A 19,575-nucleotide genomic window follows, 5' to 3' on the forward strand; every position below is an offset into this window, starting at 1 on the left:
AGAAAAGGTCTGGTTTCTCAAAAGCAATTCGTCATCTAAAAAACGTTTCACTGAAATAGGAGATGCTTTGATGTGCTTAGATGAGCTTAGATCTTGTGACGTTGTTTGCTTGGCTGCCAGTTCTGCAGCACCCTCAGCTTTGACTTTGTGCAGGCACATCAGAAAACAGAAACATCAGGCACAGCATGTACATACCTCCACTTTCAGGGAAGAGCCACAGACTGACCCACTATGCTCTTCTGCTGCTGCCCCCAGGGCAGCTAAAGGCCTGAGCTTCTGATGTTTATCCTTCCTTGGTCCTTTGTTTTATTCTCCTCCTATTTTAGCTGTTTCACTCTGTTAAGTTTTCTGAATTCTGCTTTTCTTTCTTTCCTCATGTCTGTCATAAGAATGCCAGCTTTATTTTGACCTCTCATTGTTGACAAAGTTTGTAAAATGAGTTCTGTATCTCTTATTAGAATGCAGATGATCAGATTATGGCGATGAGGTACGTTGAAAGGAAAGGTATTATCAGGTCTCAGGCTTTAGTCCAATTAGCAGGCTCTCAAACTACAACATATTTCAGTTAACACTTATGTCTCTGTGAGTCCACTGGCTGTTTGGCCTGCTGCTGCAACCTGAATCATCTCTGGGAACAGACTGTATCAGAGAAGGAAATGCCTGGTGTATTACTGCAACAGAGAGGAGATTCTGTATTAGAAAGATTTAAAGATGATACTTGCTTCAGGGCAGAGGGGCTCGCTCAGTGCTTGTGGTACTTCTTAAGCCCTTCTTGTGAAATGAGGAAGAAATGGCAGGCCCAGCACAAAGTCTTGTTGCAGAGGTGGGTAAAATATCTGTATGTCTGGAGCTGGGCTTTAAGAGCATGGAGATGCAAATGCTGCCATGGCAAGGATTCCTTCAGGGAAATAGGGCCCTTTCTTACCTTTACCATTAACACGTGACCGTCTAATTCCATATGTGGATTAAGTTTGCCTGAGAGAGAGGATGTGTCCCTGCCAGCTATGGGTGTCTGATGTATCCTTGGCTTAATACCATCCCACAAAAATCACCAGCAACTTCTGAACATTAGTCTGAATTCATAGAGGTTTTCTGACAACAGGATACCTTCTGCTCTCGTAAGTGGGTCTTCTACCCCTTTCAGAGGAAAGGAAGGGTCTCTTTAGCAGTATCTGTCTGCTCTAAAGACTTCTTGTTCCTACTCACCAGGTGGAGTCCTGAACGCTGTCTCTAGGATTTTTGACCATGAGCGACTATGAGACCAGATGTCACACATCCTGAAAGGCCTCCACTTCAAATTAATGGAATTTTACACATCCACAAATATTAGATTGGTGCCAAAGTGATCAGCATCTTACAGACATGAATGCCGAGTGAGTACAGAGATGAATTTTTCCTCTTCCGATATTCTAGAATCATGATTTACTGGATAGGTATCAAGTCAGTAATGGAGGAGTGGGGGCTTATAGACTGTGGTTAGAGCATTTCTCTGGGCAGATATTAGGTGTAATGGTTGTTTGCCATTGAAAGTCCATTCTGCTTGTAGTCTGAATGTTGCTCTGCAGTTTCACTGTTACATTGCCTTCAGCTGACCTTTTGCGCAAGAACACACTTCATCCAAACCCAGCAGAAAGATGAAATACTTTCTTGGCTGTGGAAGAAGGTGGCTGTAAAAGAGACAGTAATTAAAGATACAGGGACAGGCAAAGATCAGTAGAAGCATATTTATAATTATATATATAGGACTATATCAGTTCCAGGTATTTGCTGCTGAAAGGAATATTTGTTCCTCAGATAGTCATCAAAATCTGCTTTTAGCTCCAGCAGGTTTGAAATTATGTCCGGTTGATGCTGCATATTTCATTGTATCAGTTGGTGCTGTTGGAAAGGAAGGGAAATGAATGCACTCCATTCTCTTACTTGGATACAGCATATTAAAGATAAGCTTTGGTGTGAGATGATTTAGTTCTTCTATTGCTTGCTTAAATAGAATATTGTGTTTTCACAAAGGAGGTGTAGCAGTTAGTCATGAGAATTGGAATTGGCTTCCAGCTCTGAAGAGGAGGTCAGAAAGTGGCTTTCCAGAGTAAAAAACATTTACAGTTGCAGAAACAATAGTATACACATCCTTTCTGAGCCTTTTCGGAAGGCTCAGCTACCCCAGTCAGATCTCACACAGTAGGTTTAGACTTTTGCAATTGGCCCTTACCCCTACCTTCTCCTGGATCTCAGGCACGTCAGCTGTGCAAGCTGCAGCATCTCCCCTGCATTGTGCTGTGCCATGTCGGATGGTCGCCGCTAACTTGCAGCACAGCATCAAGGACTCTCCTGACATGACTATACCAAATATCTCCCCTGAGTAATTGCTTTGCTCTCAGGAATGCATGGAAAGAAAGGAACTTGAAACACCTTTTTTGTCCTCTGAAGGAACAAATTTTGATGTTAAGGAAGGTCTATGCCTACCATCACAGACTCACAAAGGGACTGTAACCACATGACTTCACACTCTTCATTTTTTTCTTAACTTTGCAAATGGATTAGCTGTAAATCTGCCCAGACCTTTGCACAGCCACAGCAGTAATACTTATTATTATGATTGTTGAAATATACTGCTAAGTCTCACAGAGACGATCCAGCTGGCTGTGTATTTCCCTGAATATTTTAGTATTATAAGAAAGTATAAAGTCCCCACTGTCACAGAATTTGAGGTTCCATTTATACAATCAATGCGATGCAATTAGGCCTCTCAAAAACACGGAACAGGCAAACATAACCTTCAGTTGATAGCTGGGAACACATGCCATATGCTGAAGAAAGTATGTCCTGGAAACTCTAATCAGAGTCTAAATGCAGGATGCTTTGGTTTACTTTGGCATGCAAGGATTAGAGAGAAAATACTTCAGTGATTTGGGTGTATAATTGTGGTTGAGGCTTTGGTAGAGAAGAAGGACTGATGATTTTTCTCCAGTCAGACGTGTTGAGGGAACCTTTTAGCTATGCACACCTTCTGTGGACTCTCCCAAACATGTATCCCAAACGTGTATGTCCCTGTTCCTTCCTTGCATGTTCCTTTCAGATTGCCAGCTTTGCAAGGTTTGATTCTATGTCTTCGCTTCTGAAGTGTCTTGGGAGTGAACACTGATGGAAGCACGTCTAGTTAAGGGAAAGAATGGGGGTTACTAGCAGAGGGGTTCCCAGCTTGCTTTTCAGTGTGATTGCAGCCATACTAAGCTTTTTGCAGGTCCTCCAGAATGCTACATAAGCAGTCACTGCAACTGAAGTCTGTATTGTTTCAAGGGAACAGCATAAGCACTTTGACATACAGCTGTTTTGTTTAATTTGACCAGATGACAACCCCCTTTAGATGCAGAATACAGCCAGTTGTAATACAGGTTTTTTTCAAGCATGAAAAATTCTACCATAAATATAACAAGCTTTACACTTGGGAAGATGGAGAGGAAAATTTTATCGTCACTGTGTATAACTGTGTAATCATTGATGATCATTCTCCTTCCCAGCTGTAAAGAGTATGCCTTTTTTCAGTGTATACTGTGATACTGAAATGCTGGCTGAGTGAGTGTTTTGCTTTCCAATACGGACGATTCTCTTGGCAGCAGGGGGACATTCTGTAGCCTTTATTACAAAACCTTACTCCTTTAATCTATGGGCTTCACCCCCTCTGTACGGCTGCCTCCAGTCCCTACCGAGCCCTGCCCATGGACAACGCTTCCATTAGCAACGTAAATGACATAGAAGGGTGCAGCCCATGAGTCACAGCTAAGAAAGCTAAGGAGAAAAAGCGTGGGTCTGAATATGAAAGAGAGCTCAGCTGCTCAAAGCGTGGTCGTTGCACCTTTATACCAGGGAGACATGTACACTGTCCTCCCTGTCACTGTAGCAAAGTAAAACTTAGAGGTCACAAGATGGCAGCATAATCTCACTGGTCAGGGTGACAAAATTTGAGGGATCAGGTCATTAATCTTCCTCAACTCAACCTGCTATTTTGAACAATCAGAAAGTCCCATGTCTAACTAGCTACCTATGGGGCTCTAAACTACGATGTATATAGGTGAAACTATTATGTGTGTAGGTGAAAATCCTGTTGCATCACTTTTTGAACTAACCTGTTCAATTTAAATTCAGATGCGCTGTGATAGTGTTGAAACAAATTGCTCACCTCGAGTTCAATACTAAACAAAAAATGACACCAGCATGTTACCTAGCTAATCAATACAAAAAGTAACATTTATGAGACATTAACTTTGTGAAGCCCATGCAGCTGAGAGTCGTTTGTTATATTTTCCATTCCTTTCTGCTCTTGAGAGCAAGATACTCTGAACCCTGCCTCAAAATACACATTTCTTACTGAAGGTTAATTTTTTTACAGCAGTACTGAGTGACTATATTCTCTGTGAAGAGCTTATTTAATGTATTATTCTTTCTGTTTGAGGAATGTGTAAGTAATCTGTATTCAGTTTCCATCTGCCTGTTTGCCTGCCTCCTTCTCTGTCTGTGTGTCTCTCTTTCAAAGAAATCTGCCCATTCTTACCATTCTTCATGAGCTCTACCTTTCAAATGTGCAGTACTTGATTTGGAAAAAATGAACTGTGCTAGGGGAAATGATTCATCGCATCAGTCACCATATTATATAATGCAGAGTGATAACAACTTCTACCGAGAACATTTCTAGCAGCAATATTCCCACTTGTGAATTTAAATGCTTTCCTCAGGAATGCCTGTAAAAATAAATAGACGTATCTGCGTATACTTGGAAGGAAAACAAGCCATGAAAGCAAGGCAAGAATCTATTAATTTTCAAAGTTCATTGCCATTTGTTTGTGGTGTTACTGCAGAATTAAACCATAGATAGTTAGGTGCACCTTGCAGCTGCACTTTTTAAAAAAGAACATAGAATCATAGTTCTACCTGTTGTTTGCATCTACCAGGGGAATATGATGTTTGGCACATGTGCGAACTGTGCTTACGGGTATTTACTTGCTGAACTTACAGGTACATTTTCAGAGGATGCTTTTACAAACATCAGACTTTTGAGCATATGCTGAAATCCCAAATGGTCATTGGCTTTGGTTTTGTGTACCTGTTCAGATGGCAATTGTTCTATCCAAATTTACTCTCACCAGTCATGATTGTTGCATCTGAGCACCCCTAAGCTTAATTTAATAAAACAAAAGAAAAAGGAGAAAATTCTTCTTTGCCGTTTCCATTAGCATGTAGTTTCCAGCCTAAGTAATTGGCCACATGGTGTCACTGTGTCTTAGGGCAGCAAATAAAGCCTTTAGCAATTCCTAGTTCTCAGAGTATCCCAGCCGTGTGATATTATCTAAGGAGACGCTTCAGCAAAAATGACAAGGTCACAGAAGCTTCGCTATAGGAGTGTTTTAGGAAGATATTTTGTACAAAGCATCTGTTTCCTGGCTCCTTGTATCTCTCCCTGGAATACATCAGAAATGTTTTTAGCCCAGAAGCACTTGTTCTCCAGATGTCTGCATTTGGGAGCATGCTTATATGAGAAGCTTTATCTTAAACTGATGCAAGCCAGAGATTTAAAAATTCAGTGGTGCTGGACTCATCCAAGGCTTTAGTCAGAGTCCCTCTTGTCATGCCCTTCTGTCTTTGTATATCTGAATGCACAGCATCCTTTGGTTCTGCTCACCAGAGGAAACTTGGCCTTATGGAGCTCAGAGCAATATAAACTGCAGCTCCTGGGACCCACAAAAGGCCATTTATTCCCTACTAGTCCTGGAGAATGCTTTGCACAACACACCTGCTCAAGACAGCTGCGCCAAAAGCTGATGTGTTGGGTGTTTCATAAGGAGTTTCATAATGTACAGCTGTAGCAACACAGAAACAGTTGTGTACAGATACAGTATGAGCCTTAGCCAAGAAGATGATATCTAGCTCAGGGCATATTGAAAGACTGCAAAACCTCATGCAGTAATAGGTGTGCAGAAACAGCGTGCACTGTTTCTTCTGTAAAATGGTGAATGGGCCTAGAGTAGCAGGCCTAATGCTATGTCCTGATAGTCTGTGTTGGTTAGATGAAGATTTTATAGAAAGGATAAATGACTGACTCTGGTAATGACTTGCGACCCATGTAGAGCGCAAGGCGCTTTGTTTTTGCTGGTAGGTAGTTGCAATGCATTTCCTAAGTCAGTCAGCTGCTCTGCTTTGCGTGAAGCTTACGCTCTGCATAGCTGCCGAGAATGATAGCACTGTTTTTAGATGCATTTCTCAAAAGGCTTTCGCTACTGATTTTGTTTAGGCCTGGAGTTCACCTGTAATATACCTGGTTTGATGGCCATATCTTCAATTTAAGTGCACAGTCAAGTCATGTTTAAAGTTATTAAGTGTATGAAGCATGGCGCTCTGAAAATTCTGGGGCCTCAGTATGAATTTTGGTGCAGTGAATTAAGGAAATGGCTGTGTTAATCTGGCCTTGAATGTGACATGTGGCTAAGTGCTAAATAAAACCTGGACCGTCAGATCTCACAGGCTACAGCAGAGCAGAGATGCTCTGGGGTATGTAACTCTTGAAGAGACAGCAACAGCACACAGGTTTGGGTTTGGAAGCCCAGAACACATCTGTGAGTAGTAGATGAATTTGTGTTTCCTCTTGTTACTTGCAATGTAAGGACAGCTTAGAAGTCAGGTCAATGATGTTTATTTAGGAACTCTTGAATATGGTTTTGGCCTGTGATTCCTACCCTTTCCCCCTACCCATTGCTTCTGTAATTATCTTAACAGGAAGAGTTCTCCATTGGCCTCTGTGCTGGTGGTGGCCCTTAGGTTGGGAGCTTCTGCAGAGGGTAAAACATGGTATGGTTCACCCTGGGGGAAGAAGAACCTGAAGCAGGAAGTGGCACTGAACAGTAATGCAGAAAAGCAGATGGGGCCTACTGTAGGAGAAGGTGGTACAAGCAAACTTGGCAGTAAATCAGGCACATTGCCAAAACAATTTGTCCTTGTTCCTCAAATCCTGGAAATTGCTGACCTCGTTATCTAGACACAAAATGTCTCTTGGTAGTGTGCAAGGGAGCTCTATCATAACTATAATTATCCTAATGGCACTGCTGCCATGATGGTATATAAACTATAAACAGGAAAGGCTGAAACCCACTGACACAGATGAGATGCAAATGAAGGGCCGGTGCCTTTAATATAGGAATATGAATAAGAAATGGAAACTGGCTGAAAAAATCCCTCAAGATCTGTCTCCAGGAACTGTCTTCAAAATGTTTGCTCAAGGAAGAAATGTGTGAAGAAGGGGAAGGATGTGCGTTTCCTCTCCTTGGGGTTTTATGAATCCCAGGCCCCAGAATCAAGGCTCCTTCTGAGACAGCTTTTATATGTTGTTCTGTGCAACGTATTTTCTGGGAAGCTCTGTTGCTCTTCATTTGTCAGAAGAGGTACACTCTATATCAGTGCCAAGGGCATTTAGTTTCTAACACTATGAGACTACAGAGTGGATCTCCTTGAAACAATGGGAACCGATTGTCTCTTCCTTTGAACCTTTTTTATAAAGCACATAGACCATCACTGTCTATGAATATGTCTGTCAGCTACAGGCTCCTAATACATGTTTGAGATGTAAAGAAGAGCTTGACGCATGGAAGAAAATGACATTTTTAAAGCTAAGGCTAGTTATGGTTATTTAGTCTGACCTACACAATGCATGCATTTTTCTTCGTAATCAAGTAATCAAGTTCCTAATGTCTGATTGAGCTACACATGAAAGACAATCATTGAGTCTTGATTTAAATTTATCTATCATGTGGGAGGGAAATGTGGTGTGGGGGCTGAGAAAAGTTAGGGGTCAGAATGTGAAAGGAAGGTGTAGGAGGGAAAAATACATAGTTTAGCTATAACACAGGTTTCAAGGATCAGAAATGGAATTTATTGTCATTTATGGTACTGCAGCACTGCAAAAACTCAACAGAGAAGTGAGTCCCATTTTGCTAAAAGTGGTAAAAGTTTGCAGATAAGCTGTAGACCTTGCTCAGAAAAACCCCTGCAAAATTACATGAAAACCAATGCAAACACCAACACAAATGAGAAAATAGATGTAAAAAGACAGGAGTTAAACAATAATTAAACCTATGAATAAAATGTCATATGTTTGGCTTTCATGGAGAGCAGAGAGGGAGGACTGGGCTAATGTTCTGTGCATGTTCCTTTGTCTGTTGTTTGGTTGTGCTCCAGTTCATCAAATGCTTGTGCACCTGAGGTGGCACTTTAACTGTGAATTATCCCATTAATATCAGTTAGACTATTCCTGAGAGGAGCATGTGCAAGTGTCTGAGAGGATCAAAGCTTTTGACTTTTGAAATGTATAGCAGAAAAGCTGGTGCTGTCTAACCACAAAACCTAATTCATTAAATTACCGGTAGCTGCAGATCAGGAAGGCGTCTCTGAATCTTTTCAGCACATCCCTTTGCAACGTCAAACAGACAACTTTGAACTTTCAGAATTTTACTGTAGGTTAGTTTTTGACTGGCTGAATTTTGACTAGCTCCTCTTTGGAGTGGTGAGGGACAGCAGGCATAGTGTAAGAGTTGAAGATTTTACTCATGTTTGGCACCATACAGGGAGCAGTAAAAACCCCAAGATGCTCTGTCGTCAGTATGTTTGGTGTGAGACACTGTCCTGACACAGACAGACCACATAATGGTGATCGCTATGTATGTCAGAAGGAAGGAAGTGCAGCTCGAACGATCACAACCAGAACTAGAATTAAGAAAACAAACAGGTGTTCCTGTCTCTAGAGGCTGAAATGGATTGGCGTGGGTTCATCTGTACAGTTCTTTCAAAATGCTAGGTATAAAAGGAGTTGTTATAGACAGCTACTAAAATCTGTTCTCATTTAAGAAAGCACCAAATAGCTTTACAGTATCTTTGTTTCTTGGTTTTGCAATGGATACCATAATATATTCTGTTGAAATTATTAATATAGACTTCCTAGTACATAACTCTATTGAATGAAAATTAAGCTGCCCTGCTCACTACTTCTTACAGACTGTCCCCGGCGCTGAGTGAAACCATTAATTAACTTTCTGACTCCCACTTTGTTCCCCACAGAGCTGAAGGATGTTTTGCTGGGGACAAGTGAACAGCATTTAGCTGCATCTGTAATAAGTAATACAACCATTCATTTTATTTGATTCAGAGTCACATAAGGCTAGACAATGTCCTATGTGGAACAAGAAGCGTCTTCAAGTATGAATTCAGAGGGTGGGACACATTTCTGACGCATGCTGTGGCTGCTGGACATTTGGTGCTCTCTGGATTATGTGGAAAATGATGTCTCCCATGATGCAGATACTTAGTGGGAAAGACGCTAAATTTCTCCTAACATACTGACAGTGTCAGTATGCGATGTTGGGGTTCATAAATGGAAGGTGTCTAAAAGAGATGTTTTCAAATTATAATTATTCAGAAGAAGGGCCAGTAATATTCTATAACAAATCTAGTTTCTAGTTTGTGTTTCCTCTGAGTTACTCCATTTCCCATATCTCAGGTGAACTGGCTGTTGCTTTCATTTCACACTACAAATTGTTCTCTAACTTCCCTAAGATGTGCGGAGAATTTATGACAGAGCCAAGGAGTATTCAAATGGAGCAGGGGGTGCATTAACATTTTAATTCTCATTTCCTCTCTCTCCCCTTTTTCCTGTAAGCAAGAGCTTGCAGTTGTTGCACAAGGCATTCTGTGCTCCACATATCTGTCCATGTTGTCAGCTGTTTGTGTATCGAGTCTGAGGAGGAGGAAGAAATATGAGGTGTGTTAACAGCCAGGTACTTCCCATTCACAGTTTTAACGTACGTGAGGAAGTGTTGTCTGATGAAAAGAGCTGATAATAAGCTTTCTGATGTAACACTTCTCCTTTTGAAAACGTTGATTGGATTCTGTTTTGCTGGGTTGGCTGGTTCTCCAGCTTCATGGAAACCTGCTTGGAAAGTTGTCATGCTGTCATAAACCTCATGGACCCACCCGGCCTGTTCCACTGGCTGCCCACCATTCTGTGATGCTGTGACACTGCTGGCTTCTCCCGGTTACCAAGGGCTACCCCTAGGCTGGTCAGCAGTTGAATGAGCTACCCATGAGATGTCCTTCAGCTTTTGGCCAATTCCTTTGCTTCCAGCTTCCAAGATCTCCTACCTTTGCAGCTCCTAGCCTGCCTGGGTGACTGTCTGGCCACCCATGTGGTAGCTAAACAGCTATGTGGGCAGGGTCCTGGCACGTGAACTGAGACATCGGCCCAGAAATGTTTCAGTATCTTTCTTATATATGTGAGTGAAACCTTTTTGGGAAGGGTGAGGGGAAGTGTGCCAACATGATTTCCTCTGCGGTATGGATATTCCAGTTTCTAGCAGTGGTGCAGGTAAGTCACGAGACATTTGCGGTTCACAGCTTGCTTGCTAGTACTTGGCTGACAAATGCATTCAGTATGTGTATGGGAGTACACAGTAAGGAAGACCAACAATTAGTGGATTTGAATCATACAAGGCAAGGGTGTCTGCCGCTTTGCAACGTATCTATTGCATGGGGAGAGATTGCAGAGGACAAATTGCCTGCGTTGCAGAGAAGGCACCATTACTGGTTTGTGCTCCGCTGCATTGGCAGGCTGTGGGTGAGGCATGATTCCTGGAGGTATTTATGGGAGAGGTCACCATCTGAAATCTAGTCTTCTGTCAGATCTCTACCCCTGGAAGCTAGAGTCTCTCAGTGAATGGATCTCCTCCAGCCCGCACGCTTGATGGCTAGGACCAGGAGACCTGATTTTGGACCTTTGGCACATAGATCTGGATCCTCTGGCAAAGGAGGAAGTGTAGGTAGCTTATTTTAATGTTCCACTATGAACAGACTCAATGTCTCTCATGAACTACACGAAAATTTCCTGGCTTGTTGGCCATATCATGTCTTGCCTGCTACATAAGCCACAAATGTTGGAGGCCTAAGGTTAAAAACACCCTAGTTCACTGAGATGCTATAAATTTCTGTTGGCTTTGGTACTAGTTTCTATTCTGGGTTCTCAGGTTTCAAGAAGCATTGTACAAAAATCTCAGGAGCTTCAGAAGTCCCAAGGTATTATATGAATTAAGAGGTTAAAAAAGATCTGTGCCTGTGAAAAATCAGTTCTCTACTATAACGAAAGCATTTAAAATTGCAGTCTAGTGTATGTTTTATGTGCTGCTGAAACAGAAGAATTAAAATAGACCTAATGTGCATGCATAGAGACATTCAGATATAGTGTCAGGCTCCATGGATGGCTCTGCCTTGGCACAGGTTAGGGCAGCTTTCCTGGGACCATCTGAGACACTCGGTGCGTTCCAAGCGCCAGGCTCTCTGGTCACACTTCTCTGCCTTCTACACTGGGTGATGGGGAGCAGGTGACAGAAAGCTGATTTCATACTGCTGGAATAAAGCTGAGAGTGCTCTCAGCAAGGTGAATTCCCAGTTGCACTATTAGGAAAACTTTCTGACTTCTTTTTGTCACAAGAATGGTACGAATGAACTAGAAGAACAGACACATACCTAAATGAGAAATTTTTCTCATCAGAAATATTTTCTGTAGGGACAAGTATCAGTGCAGAAAGAGCTTTTGTATTAAAATCCCCATGACTTTGTAGAGCCCATGAAGTCCTCACAAAGTAGTCTTCTGCTGTCAGAAGTTACAATCCACCACAAGTGAGTCACAGGGTTCTTAATGGCTGTAAATAAGCTTGCAAGGCTCATAACTCATAATAGCTCTAATGGCTAAGTCAAACTCTGGTTATTCTGTTTGAAATTGTTCCCAGAGCTCGGTTGATGCCTAGAGATTTTGTATTTAAAAAAAAAAGACACAATGATGAACATAAGTGAATGAAGGGAAAATTCAGTTTTCAGTTTTGACAACCTTGCAGTTACCTTAGAAGAACCATACAAACCCCACAACTTTCTGGTACTGTGGTCAATGAACTGTAATGATCCACTTGCAGGGATGTGCACTGAATTGTCTGATATCCTTTCCACCTCTGATACACATTTTCCTATGAGTCTTAATGCTTTAGGCAGCTCTTATGGACAATGCTATTTCCCCATGGTCAGATTCCCACTACTGAACTCAAGGGGAGTTTTTATGTACTAGTAAGCTGAGGCAATGGCTACATGCCCCTGAATAAGGGCAGTCCTGGAAATTCCCCAGAAAAAGGAAGAGAGTAGTTTTCTGTTGCTTCAGCTCATCAAATGAGCTTAGCATTTGGCCAGAAGAGTGCCAGAGGCAATACTGTGGGGTAGGGGCAGAACTCTCTAAGCTTGGGATTGGGCTGGGAGCGAGACCACTCACCCTCAGATATTTTTACGACTTGACCATTTTCAGATATTTACCAAGGATTCTGTGCCAGTATTCACTTTATGCCTGCTACAACGGCATACTTTGCAGGTGTTTCCAAAACTACTGGTGATACTCAGTGATACTTGGATCCTGGTGATACTACTGATGATATTCAGTTCACCCTGAATTGGCTGCTTCTGTATTTCTTTGCCCCGTCTTTATGCTCAGATGAGTGGTTTTCTTACATTTACACATCACTGAAGTCTTCTGGATTACTTAAGCTAGGACATAGGTTGGCTCATGCTAGCTTTATTTAAAAAGCATACTCATTAACTATACTAGCCTACAGAATAACACAGTGAGGCTACCTGCTACTGTGTTTAGTCTTGTTAATTTTGGAGGGATACTTAGAGGATAAGTTACTGCCAGGAATGAATGAATCGAACCCTTAATGACTTGCATATTATTTGAAATAAATCCTTGTATATCTTTTATCCCTTTCTGAGCCAACGTCTAGGAGCTGTGGTCAGGTAAAGGTAGAACCTTGAATAAAATCATATACAGGGCTGATAGAAGGTTTGACACAGCAACAGGGTTGGAAAGGAAATACTGCTGTGTGTCATACAATCACAGTAACCTTTTTTTTTTTTTAATTACTCTTGTCCAGTATAACAATATTCAATAGCAAACATTTCCATAGTAGGTCTTGCCCCAAAGACCTTACAGTCATAGAGAGTGGAAAACAATAGAGGAAAACAAGAGTTACTCTCTTGATTCTAAAGAAGTGACTATTAAGAAATTACAAGAGATTGGTGGCAACTAAGAAAGAAACCCTTTTCTTGATAATTTGAAGATAAATACCACAACCATAAGTCAAGTCTTCCTGTCAGCCAAGTGGTGAAGTGTAATACTTAACTAACTCTTCTGAGGTCTTTACTCAAGCAATGTCATACTGACATCAGTGTCAGACTGTTTGAATAAGATCTGAAGATAAAGGTGTCAGAAACTGGCTTGAGTGGAATGGCATTGAAATCTCGTACTCAATTATTTCAATGAGATGCTCTGCAATCAGTTGGTTTAAAATAATAAAAGAACAATTTCTAAACATAAACAGAGTGGGTTTTAATGTGTGGCGTTACGTTGACGTGTCTTGGAAAGATAACACTCCAGTCCTCAGATACCCCAAGTAAGTAATAAGCAGCTTCCTCCCATCATGAAACTGCAAAGATCACTATCTTGCCATATTTACAACCACACCTGCAAAGTATCTAAGGAAATTGTAGCTCTCTTACTCTGGCCAGGAAAAAGAGCCGGCGATACTGGCTTTACTGTACGATATCTTTACTTAAGATTGCAGTGGTTCAGGAGATAGGTGAGGGGATACAGCACCTTTTACTTTTCTGAAACAGGTTTAGATCTTGATAGCCAGGACGGTTCATTTACAAATGCTGCTATAGTCTGGCTGCTACTCAGATAGACAACTTGATATTTTGTTCTAATTAACGTCAGGTGTGCTGAAAATGGTTGTTCAGAAAGCATTCAAAGATCTAAAATAATTTAAAATTACTGTATTGCTTTCCTCAAAAAGAATGGGGTGGCGAGCAAACAGTGAAAAGTTAGAAAGCTTTTATTTAAAAATTAGATGTTTCAGTTTTGAAGGGTCCCCAAATCTGGCATTTCTGAAGCTTTGCTTTATAGCTTCTGGTTTCACATGACAATGCTGAACTTAAAAACAGAGATATATTTTAATAAAGTTTTTTTTTGTTTGGATTATTTTTTACAGGGGTTAAATAACCCAGGTATGAAAAAAAAATAGTTTGAACATGAGCTAGGGAAAAATAAAGCTTTTTCCTCAATTTCTGAGAACATTTTTATTTTTTTGTTTTGAATTTGACTATGGACAATTCTTTTCCTCAGATTACTATAATTTTTCTAATCCAGCCACTGAGCTGAGCAAGGTATGAACTGCTTTATGAGGCAAGGAGAAAGCAACTGTCATATCCCATTGTCGCTGTCTGGCACTACAAGAATTCTCCGCCAAGCTGCTGGGTCATCCACTTCTATTTCCTCAGTGGTGTGGCTGCATCTAGCCCTAGGAAGATCCATCGCTTATCTCTACTTAACAGCTTTCATGGGATGAATAAACAAATGTTCTCAAACAAAATCATAGGAGATTTATATTTATAGGAGAGTGTTTCAGTGGTTGCTGTCCTTGCTTGTGAAGCCGTCAGGATCAAGCATGGAAGGAGCAGGAAGACAGTGCTTCACTGAGGGCATTTTTTTGTACACCAAAGCTGAGACATGACTGTATGAAATTTTGCTGTGCTGTTGGCATTGCTGGGGTAAATAATGAACTCCACTAAATGAGTGTTCAGTACCTTTTGTGAGCTCTGACCCAGTTAGCTTTTAAGTTCACGCCAGCAGTAGGGTGATCCAAATCACAGCCATTTAGAATTGCTACCACTCTACTGCTTGGTTTCTAGCAGCTCAGCTGGGACTAGGAGTAGCTTCTTGCCAAGGGGCTGTTAGTGAGCAGCCCACAGGGTAAGTTGCATGAATCTGAACACTGTATTAATTCACTTTTGTTTCTTGCATGCTGGGAACAGCATGGGCTTGCATTCCTTCCCTTCTGATTCTGTTTCACATACTCTTATGTGTGCATTATCCGAGTGCCAACAGTAGGGTATGAAGAAATTTAACCTCAGTGTAATTTGATATGGCTTTTTATATCTTCCCCCCCCCCCCCCCCATCTTATTTCCAAGTATTTCCTTAATAATAGTTCAGAAAAGAAATAAGGTTTGGTCATAAAGGTGGAATGAGACCAGCTTGCTTAACCTGTAAAACCTTTCTAGAATCCCTCTTCTCTTTGTCACCTGAACAGCCTTTTACAAACTGACACCACAGATACAGTGTTCTATTTTCTGAATCTAACTACTCCACTAGTGTAAGTCTGGCATGACTATGTCCCACTATAACAAGGGGAGGACTTTCTGTACTCCCTTGAAGAGATTGCCTACTATTTGTCTAGTTCGCTAATGCATTGTGCTGTGCTCTCTTTGCTTTAGATTTATTTAAACTTTTAGTTTTGTTCTTCCTTCTTTATGCAGTTGACTTTTTTTGTCTTACTTTCCCCGTGGTGTACATTTTTTGGGTCTCTAGTAAGGCCTGACATCACGTAGTGCATCTCCCTCATGTCCAGGAGGAAGTGGATGTGGTACTTGTCAGCATGCCTATTGACAAGAAACACAAAATGCTTTATGTATTTTGGCCATGCTGATTTGCTGGAAACATTAACTTCTTGGAGGGGCTATTGGAAAAATTAGTTCCATAGGCTGTCTAAAATAACTTTTGCACCTTGATTTGAAGACATTCTGGGAGCTTTTTTTCTTCTTTCCTGTTCCATTAAGACACGGGTCTCCCTGCTGCAGCTGTTCTGTTTTTAATGTTGTTGCTCCATTTCCAGGCAGACGTACCTTTCCTTGAATGGAGTTCATTTTTCTCTGGCTGTTTTTCCATTTGCCTTCTCTTTAGGAGGGAAATTTGTCAGCCTACTATTTTGGTCTCTCTGTTCACTTACAGCAGCAGAACCTGTGATCAAAGCTGTATCAGCAATATAAAGGAGGAAAACTAAAACTCCACTCTGAATAAGAGCTCTTTTTCCCTTTGTCTCTGCTTTTTTTCTGATCTCTGGAAATGGGATGCTACAGACTCCCGTGTCCAAGGAAGCATGGAGAAGAATGCTTGCACTGCAGTCTTGACTGCTCCTGTAAAAATGCCCAGTTGAGGCTGTGAAAACAGTGTTACTGCAGGAGTACAAGACTTGTATGGTTAATTGCTCTGAACCCCAGATTGCTTTCTGACGAGTTTGGCTTATTTTTTCTGGGAGTTTTGTAGCTGCCCTTTGGTTTGCTGCACATACACAGCAGTCGTTTACTTGAGATACCTTTCTTTTTGGGGTTTCAAAGATGGCAATGTAACTAAGCTCTCAAGTTCTCACCCTGCTGCTTGGGTAAGCCTGCGTTCAGTCCTCACTGGCAGCATGGTGGCTGCATCGCCAGCCACAGCAGAGTCTGTGAAATGTCAATCTGAGCTATTGGTTGTCACTTGCATAAGCCCAGGAGTATCTGACTTGAACTGATTTTCAATTGCTGACTTTTTGTTTGTTCGTTTGTTTGTTTTAAATGCTTTAAAAAGTGCTTTAAAGGTGATCCACGGTGTGCATCTGAGTTTCGGGAAAAATCTAAAGCCAAAGATTTCAGGCAAACCTATTTTCCTAAATAGTTATTGTGGTTACATCTAATTGTTTTTCTTCTCTTGCCAAGAGCCAAACCCATAGCTACTATTCGATGAAAATTGACTCTCTACGCTCTCCCTTTCTGTCAGTGTAAGGTGTCCACTGGTTGTTTGGTGAGGCTTGGTCCTATCTGATATTACTGTCCCCCAGTGAGGGCGTATCTTACTGCAGACTTCTGGTGGCCTCCAGACCTTTTCGAAGTCTGGGGTCTGCACAGCATCCAATGTGAAATTGCAAGTGTGGATTAAGGTACAGCCAGAACAGACTCCCTGGAGCAATGTTCTGACAGGCACCCCACGGGTTGTCTATCAGCGGCCCACAGTAGGCATGGGAGAGGTGGAGGAAGCCATGCCTGTGCCATCTCCAGAGGATGCCTTAGGACCCACCACTGTCACCAGAGCACTGATGGGGGAATAGGATGGGAAGCTGGGAGATGTCAAGTTGTCATGTTCTTATATGAAGTGTGTAGGGGGAGAAGCCCAGAAGGTATGCAGATTTATCTCAAATATTTATCTCAATGTTTATCTCAATTTCACTAGCATCTCTGCATTGGCCAGGTAATCATCCAGTAGTTACTTCAAAGTAAGGACACTTGGTTTACTGGTTGACAGAAAGATTCCCAATAAAATATTAAAACAAGTCTCTGTTGTGGGGGGGGGGGGGGGGTTGAAAAGAGCATTCAGAAGTGGGTTCGTCTCCCAACAGAAATTTTATTAGGTAAGATTCGGCTGTCCCTCCCTTTGATTATTTTTTCTGGAGTATTTTGTGGAAGAGCTTAAAAGCTACTGAAAATTCAGCTACTGACTAGATAGATGGAATAGATGGGGAGTGAAGGAAGACTTTCGGAACATAGCAGAATCCACAAATTCTCAAACAATCTAAATAAAACAAAAAAACCAAATGCACAAACAATCCCCAAATCCTGGCGGGACAATATTGGGGCAATAACAAATTGTGAGAGGTAATAAAGCGACAGGTGAAGATGTGGTAACTGCAGCTTTCCACTCACCTCTGACATTGCAGATCTTTCCCTCTCAGAAGGCAGAGGGTGGAGCTCAGCACCTGTATAAATTATATGTGTCCTTCATGTTATTTCAGCAGCAACAACAAGCTGTGAGTGTGTTTGTCAGCTGACAGATCTGTTACCCAAACTGGGTTTTCTGTTGCCATCTTGCTTGTCATGGGGAGCCCACCAGCCAAGGTAAGAGAATTGCAGCTCCGCGCTTTGCTGTGGCCCGCGCCTTGCTCCTGGGACCTCCCTGCTCTAGTCCTAGCAAACTCCCTCCTCTCTGCAGTTGTTGAGATAGAGACAAACTGCTGCTGGTGTGATGTGGTAGGGTCATCCTGAACTGTGCAGATATACCCTTTTCCCCTTTACCTCACAGTAACTAATATGTAAACGAGCTTCAGCGAGAACACGGTAAAAATGTGGCCCTTTTCTCATGAGACGTACATGCTGGAGTACATGCAGTGAACCCTGGAAAGGAAGAGAGGGCTGTGCTCGATGAGGTTACCTCACTGTAAAATGGAAGTGCTTTAGCCCTACTGCATGCTTTTCTCAGGATAGCACAGGTTTGTTGCTTTCCCCAGCTGAAAAATCCCAACAGCTTTTTCTAGCAACAAAGCGTAATCTATATTACTTTAGCTGCAGGGGAGAGTTTAAATGAGCTATTTGGCTGATTTATCTATCTTTAATGTAATGTTTACAGTGACTGTGATTCTAGTGGAAGTATTTCATGTCTGGACTTGAGTTTTCTCGTAGTAAGTTCCATTCAGAGACTTGAACTGATAGTTTTTAGTATAAATCAACAGAATTATTAGCTGAGAATTATTTTCTCATGTATATCTTTAAAAAGGAACGGGTGCAGTGTCTGAAATACAAGATGTGAATTATTTACAAACAATGTTACATGCTATGGCTTATAGAGAATCATTAAGAAAAAAGAATACTTACTATACTTGTTCGATGGTAACATTTGCAGGTGAAGTTAAAGATTCAGGAAAATATCGGTAGCTTGAACAGATAGCTCAAATGATAAATTAAAAATACTCAAACATTGGATGCTCAAGACAAAGAATATAAATTGTAAATGTAATGTACTTTCTAGAAAAAATTTGTATCTAATCTATCCACCTGTTAGATCCAGAGCTGTCTATCTTAGATGTAAATATTAACTATCGATTTAAATATCAACATTGTGTCTAATAAAATAGTCCTGGGTCTGATAGATGAGTAGACAGCTTAGGTATAATTTCGTCTAGAAAGTCTCAATTACAGCGGAAGTTCTTGCATTTCACCCTAATGCCGCAACTGCTATTCCACGAGTATGGACATACTCCTGGTTAATAGGCAACACAGCAAAAAGGCTAGAGTACAAGCATAGCTTCAGGTCAGACAGCTTCTGCTCCCAAGGAGGGAGATTCATTCAACGCTGCAGGTAGCTCTGCCATTCTGTCAGGCAAATGCATTTTTCGGTATGTGTAAATTGGTAAATAGATAGAGAAGTCAGAACAGAGTGTTTTTGTGGTTTTTCTTTCATATTAAAAAGAGCAAGTTGTTTAGAAGAGCGTGGATACTTTCAACTATCAAGGAAGACCTACTAAAAGTCTCCATGTTATTTTTTTGCTGTTTAAAAAAGCTACCAAACTGGCATAGAAGTGATGGACAATATTAATTTACAACTTGCTGGGAATGCGTTTGATATTCATAACAGGGTCTTTTCTCCTGCTTGGACAAGAATAATCACTCTGTAGCAGTCTTATTTTGTGAACTACAGAACAATTTTCTCGTGGTAAATACTCAGAAATTCTGTCAATACCAAGCCCCAAGGGACCCACTCCTACATGTAAAGAAGTGACTGGTAGAATATGAACGGGGAATGTATCCCAAATACACGATGACTCTTGAAACAATCCATCATGGATAATGTGGAATTACCGTAAATGTTT

The 19,575-nt window shown here is 41.3% G+C and overlaps 1 protein-coding gene across 1 annotated transcript in view; it reads left to right on the forward strand.

Annotated features, from left to right (window-relative positions):
• Nucleotides 1-1,237: 1,237 nt before the first annotated feature.
• LOC142062734 (cytosolic phospholipase A2 beta-like) overlaps nt 1,238-19,575 on the forward strand; it is a 47,091-nt gene continuing 28,753 nt past the window's right edge. The window contains exon 1 of the mRNA XM_075105631.1: nt 1,238-1,373. The gene's annotated coding sequence lies outside the window, so the exon portion shown is untranslated. The remainder of the gene's footprint in view (nt 1,374-19,575) is intronic.

The sequence above is a fragment of the Phalacrocorax aristotelis genome, chromosome 10 (assembly GCF_949628215.1).
Source record: "Phalacrocorax aristotelis chromosome 10, bGulAri2.1, whole genome shotgun sequence".
In the NCBI taxonomy this organism is placed as follows: Eukaryota; Metazoa; Chordata; class Aves; order Suliformes; family Phalacrocoracidae; genus Phalacrocorax; species Phalacrocorax aristotelis.